Source organism: Choristoneura fumiferana, chromosome 17 (genome assembly GCF_025370935.1).
Source record: "Choristoneura fumiferana chromosome 17, NRCan_CFum_1, whole genome shotgun sequence".
NCBI lineage: Eukaryota > Metazoa > Arthropoda > Insecta > Lepidoptera > Tortricidae > Choristoneura > Choristoneura fumiferana.
In genome coordinates this window covers 1,287,091-1,293,651 of record NC_133488.1, presented here as the reverse complement: position 1 = coordinate 1,293,651, position 6,561 = coordinate 1,287,091, and the positions used below count along the sequence as shown (strand labels likewise).

The window sequence follows — 6,561 nt, the reverse complement described above, 5'->3', positions numbered from 1 at the left end:
ATGTTTAATTGTTTATGTTATGAAACAATAATAATACAAATGATTTAGTTATAAAAGGGACTAGATTATTATAATTAGCACGATGGTTGTTATGATTTATCACGACTTTTCTTTGTTTATTTTTGATTAATTCAAGCGAGCTGAGAGGAGCCTGTGCCAGCAGTGGACGTATATAGGCTGGGATGATGATAATTCAAGCGAGCAATTACTGTACCGTGGCCAATCACTGTATATAAGTTAATGTGTCTACTCCAATAATTATTCGTGATAGACTTTTATATTCTTTAAAAACGAACAAAAGTTTAATAACGGTTTTTGAAAAAACATTAACTTATATACTTAATTAAGAAGAGTTCTGTCAGACCACATTTTTAATTTTCAAAAGACAGTTTAGTTAAGCATTGAGTTGATGTCGACGATGTACATTTACCTTACGCGAATTTTTAAATATGCCGATTTAGAAATGTCAACTTTTTTTTCGCTTTATTTAATGAAACACAAAAAATACTCTGAATTAATCCTCACTCGGCAAGCTAGGCGTTATTTGATGAGACGATTTTTGGTATTATTCATCGAGTAGGTATCTAAATTAATATTTTAACGTCTCGTTATTTTTAAATTACCTATAATTAATAGCTAACTAGGATTTACCCCCGGCTTAGCTCGCGGAAACCATTTTATTCAGCTGCACAAAATTTAATATCTCTACTTCCAGTTGGCTATTCAATCTAGTTGGTATATTAGAACAACATGTAGCCTATGTTCATTAAGGTATCTAAATGGGTGCATATCAAATCACATAATTATAATTTTAAAATCATAATTTTAAAAATGCATAATGTTTCTTTGATATAATATTTTTTTCTCCGAAACTGACAACTTCACGCCTTTTTTACATTTCGCGCTCAAAAATTTTTTGTAGTTAAAAGTTTCACCGAAAATTAAGCCAATTGACTATTATGTATTTTAAACATTATTCTTTTAAAATTTTATGTATTTGATACATTCCTTAAGACGGCTCTCAAAGCTTGCTTGGCCGAAAAATGTCGCCACTCAAGACAAAGATGACTCTAAAGCACCATGCCTCACCATGAGCCCCTAATTTCCCTGGGGAACTTTGAAACAGAACTGTAAATTATAAAGTTCGCCTCTCATTACCGCCACTGTGTTCCGTTTAAAACTCGGCTTTTAATTAGTCCCTTTTTCCTTTTTTCGGTGTAAATTATTTATCCGAAAGTTAGCTAAGTACGCTTAGCCAGGAGTTAAGAAATGGCTTTGTCTTTAGGCGTGGTAAGGAATTTTTAACGGCGATTTTTGAGTGGTGATTGCATGTTTTTTTAAGCCTGAATATTAAATATTTAGGTAGAAATACAGTTGATAAGAACATTGTACACTTTATTTTCGTTATTTAAGGGTAAAAACTGAAGCAGATTACTTATCAGTTTATCAATTTATGATCGACCTATTTATTTAAGAACCCATGTATTTTATTACAATACCATAAGTTCTACTGATAGTCAATTTTATTTGCACTTACATATATAAAATAAAAACTTACATATAATAAAAATAGAAGCTAAAACTAAAACAAATTACATAAAGAGTACCCCTTAGGCAAGGTCCCGAAGATGCGATATCTTCTGGCAGCGTTTCCTCTTTGAAAATCTAGGCTAATTCTTTGTCCGAGGAAGCTGCCATATCCTAGTGTTTGACATGCGGTTTTGCCCAATATAGTACAAATGGATAATTTTGTTTACATTAATTAAATTAAATAACGTTAATAGAAAAAAAAACAAGTTTATCCTAACGTCCACGGAGCATTTTTATAAGCATCCAAAAGAATTTTGTACCGCCTTATATTTTTTGTCGAATTCTTTTTAACTACACCCAAGTCGCTATTTTTCTTTGAGCCAGTTTTTATTAATCATCTTTTTCCAGTCGATTTATGATCATCCTACTAATATTATAAATGTGAAAGTTTGTGAGTGAGTGAGTGAGTGAGTGAGTGAGTATGTTTGTTACTTTTTCACGCTTAAACGGCTGGACGGATTTGGATGAAATTTGGCAGAAAGTTAGTTTATAACCTGGATTAAAACATAGGATACTTTTTATCCCGATATTCCCACGGGATAGGGATAAAATCTCGAAAATAAAACCGCTGGGCTTAGAGTCATGAAATTTGGTATGTAGGTAGTTGGATGTCTGAAATAACACATAGGCAACTTTTTGAATCGATATTCCCACGGGATACCTAGGGATAAAATCTTGAAATAACAACCGCTGGCTTAGAGCCATGAAATTTAGTGTGTAGGTAGCTGAACCTCTGAAATAACACATAGGCTACTATTTATTCCGATATTCCCACGGGATAGGGATAAAATCTCGAAATAACAACCGCTGGGCTTAGAGGCATGAAATTTGGTATGTAGGTAGCCGGACGTCTGGAATAACACATACACTACTTTTTATCCCGATATTTCCACGGGATAGTTTTGTAACTAAGGGACCCCATACATCCGTGTATTATTGTTATTATTATTTTGTAATTTTTTCTTTAATTGTATACTTACTGTAGTTTTTAAGTATTTTATTTGTACTTATTTTATTTTGAAAAAATGACTTTCTGTCAAGCTTCTTGCGGCGCATTCTTCTTGGCGCATTCTTCTTGGTGGTCTTTCCGAAAGTGCTGGTATATTAAAAAATGACGTGTAAACGTGCCCATTGCGGCCTATTTACTGAATAAATGATATGGATTTGGAATTTGAATTTGGATAGGGAAAATTTTTGAAATTTTAGCACTGGGTTTAGAGTCTTGAATTTTGTACAGTTATCACAACACAACCTCAATGAAGACCACGATATAAATTTTGGAAATTTAAAGGGTAATTTTGTAAAATCCCGAAATTTCAATTGCAACTACCAGACCGAATAGTTTTACGCGTGCGAAGCCGGGTAAAAGCTAGTAACTTCATAATAATATTGCGTGAGGTCACGTTTCTCGATGGAATTCTTAAGAGACAAATTTTGTCTCTCAAAAAATGTTGTCTCTCGTACGCTTAAGCTTTTGTTGAATAAAATAGGCATTTATTGTACAGTCGGAGTAAAAAAAGGTTCGTCTCCCTAAGATCTATTTTCCTTTGCTCAGTAGGAGCGCTAATCTGCTTTACCGATTGAGTCGGACATACTGCGTCAACCTGTCAACCTGCTAAACATAATCAGGTGATCATAGCAACCCTACAACTACACCTTGGCACTGAAAACACTGACAATTACGAGTAAATAGAACATTATTTTTGAAAGGTTTTGTATTGATATTAAACTAGATATATGTTAGAGGTGTACTATTTTGACCCTAGTTATCATGACAAGTAAGTATAATAACGTACTAAGAGTCTATGACTTTGTAAAGGAATCAATTAAATAACTGACGAAGGTTTTCCTACCCCCACTGTACATACGTGGGAAGCTAAGAAATATAAGATTTGTTCTCGTCTATACTATAACAAATGCACCACACCGTCCCAAACCTACTGAACCCATCAGAAAACAGCAAGCGCTTAGTTCCCATAGTGCGTGTTGCTAGTTCTCGCAACTTTCATAAGTCACGACCCTACGTTACAATTTGCATCTTAATTACCGTTATCAATCAGCCAAGAGACGTCCACTGCTGGATAAAGACCTGCAATCATTACCAGATCGTCGGTCCATCTTATAGGGGGGCCTTCTGACGCTACGTTTTCCAGATCTTATTGAGGTGAACAAAACTTACTGGGATGCCCCTTGTTTTGCATAACATTCATTGTCCTAATATGAATTCGCATGACAGATTTGGCATAGCATAATTGTGCACAGCGAACTTGCATAAAGAAGCATAAAATTTATTTATCATAATAATAAATCCGCATAATTGATTTATGCATAACATTATTAATCATAACTTTAACTGTTATAAAATTAGTTCGCATAATTTTATCAAGCGAGTGAATAAGCTTGGTCAGGACAAAATCGACTCGGTTGGGTAAGGTTCAGAAGGCTAAGGCGGGAGCGAATCGTAGCGTAGCTTAGAATTAACGTTATGCGAATTAATAATTATGCGAAATAACGGTATGCCAATTTCAATTAGGACAATCAATTTTATGCGAATGAATGTAGACCCAACTTACTGACCATAGACCGTCAGTTCTACGGGAAATGTGCTCTACCCACTGCCACTTCAGTTTTCCAACTCTCAGAGCTATGTCAGTAATTGTCGTTCTTCTGCGGATCTCTTTTGGTAGACCTTTAACTTCGACTGTTGGATCTCGGTCTAGGACTAAGGTATGTTTGAGCACCGTCCAAAATTTCATCCTAGTCCGTGCAATAACAAACATAAGTACGCGCACATAATGCCCGGCTAGCTCAGTCGGTAGAGCATGAGACTCTTAATCTCAGGGTCGTGTGTTCGGGCCCCACGTTGGGCGGAAAAATAAGGGTACTGGCGTTACTGTCTTACACGGATCTCTGATGGGGGGTTCTTTGGGTGCCTAAGGACTGATATGACCGCTTTTGAATCAAACAAGCCATATTGACTTACACGCATAATAATTAGCCATAAATGCACACACACACACACGATACCGATGCCACCACAAATATGCGAACGCGGGCAAAAACAGCCGAGGGCAGAGCGGAGACAGAGGCCGGCAGGCGATAAAAGGAGAGCAGGCAGGCGGCAGGTCGTGGAGTAAGGGTCGAGTAGACATGCGCAGGCGTGGTAGGGCATTCATCACGCTGGTGGCCAAGTTAGCCAGAAGCCCTGGCAAGGCTGGCTGCTCGAGTCGGGCTTCTCGCCCACGGGTTGTCCAGATCTCGAAGGCGCGGCTGATCGACTAGCTCGCGCGCCTGTATGAACACCTATTTCGCATTTATAATAATAACCAATTTGTAGGATTATTCCTTCGTGAGAGTAGCGGGAAACCGGTGGATGCAAGTGGCGAGTTGTCGTTCATTGTGGCGTTCTAAGGGGGAGGCCTTTGTCCAGCAGTGGACGTCTTCGGGCTGATGATGATGATGATGATGATTCCTTCGACAAATTTTAATCATTTTATGAGATAAATAAATGATTAAAACGTTAAATAGATCCCAAAGATCATTTCATTAAATTAATGTCACTCTTTGTTGACATCTAACCAGCATAAAGCAATTAATTTGCCAAAGGGACGGCAGGTGTCGCTGTTATTTCATTAAAATTAAAACAAAAGGATTTTAACCTTTGTTTATTTTAATCATTAAAAGGTGGCTATAGAAACGATTTTGAGGAAAAAAGGATCCGCACCCAGTTACACGCTTAAAAGACGCGACCGATTGTTAACAAACAAAAACGCCGTACATTGCAGCTTTTATGAACCTCCACTAAAAAAGCTTTTGTAAGACCAGCAATGAACGGTGTGCCATGATTGTAGTTGCTTTTCGTCAGATTTGTAGATAATATTGTTCCCATCTGCGGTCAGAATGCTTCCTTAATTTTCCTTACTTATTCTGCTTAGGTTGCTACGTTAACTAACCGAAAAGAATAAGAGATTCGCTTGGCAAATATTACGTACATTTACTTGTGGTTTGACGTTAGTTAATTTAATGTTTTAATCGTGTTAGCCTAGTGAATTGACCTATGGCCTCTCAAGCAGATAATTGAATGGGTTCGATTCGAGCCCCAAAAGAAGGTACAATACAATAACCTTTTTATTGCACATCAACACATAGTAAGCAGTACATACAGAAAACATAGTTATATAGAGATTTTCTAAGGTAAGCAATAGGCGGCCTTATCGCTTCAGAGCGATTTCTTCCAAACAACCTTTACAATGATGGACAGAAGTAAGGAATCAATTTTAGCAGGTGGTGCAATTTACTGTAGATTAGAGCCACGGAAGAATAAAAACAAGTGGAAAAGCTATGTAGGTGCAGCGTGCGTGCCACAAGTAAGCGGGGCGGTACGCTTACTCGATGACGTAGGTAATCCTCCATTAGTAGGTTTTTTTCTGCTATCATTTTTACATTCCAGAATTGAGCAATACGGCATAATTACTGTAAAACAAGGAACGCGACACTACTAAACGTGATCATACTCTACGCAATGTTGAACACGACCGGCATCGAGTAAACGTACCTCCGCTTACTTGCGGCACGCACGCTGCACCTACATAGCATTTCCACTTGTTTTCATTCTTCCGTGATTAGAGCAATATCAAGAATACAATTACACAATACGAAAATTGTGGGATAATGCTTGTCGATTGAGTAAAAACACTTTGAAAAACTTCGAAAAATATAATTAAAAAAATAAATGAAAAATCACAAATGGATGCAGCAGTCACTCTCGTCCCTCAAATCACTCTCCTCATCCTCTTTCTCTCTCGCACTCGTTCACTCAATCGTCATACCATCTCTGTCAGCTATCATACGTCATTCTTGCGTTCCGTTTAATGCAATCCCACATAAAACTATACACAACAAATCTAAACAGATAGATCGATACAGAACAACATATAAATAAGCTAACGATAACATTCTCATGCAAGACAA

The 6,561-nt window shown here is 37.1% G+C and overlaps 1 non-coding gene across 1 annotated transcript; it reads left to right on the top strand.

Annotated features, from left to right (window-relative positions):
• Positions 1–4,387: 4,387 nt before the first annotated feature.
• Positions 4,388–4,460, top strand: TRNAK-CUU (transfer RNA lysine (anticodon CUU)). The gene has a single exon. It is a non-coding gene; the product is annotated as a tRNA-Lys (tRNA).
• The last annotated feature ends 2,101 nt before the right edge of the window (positions 4,461–6,561 follow it).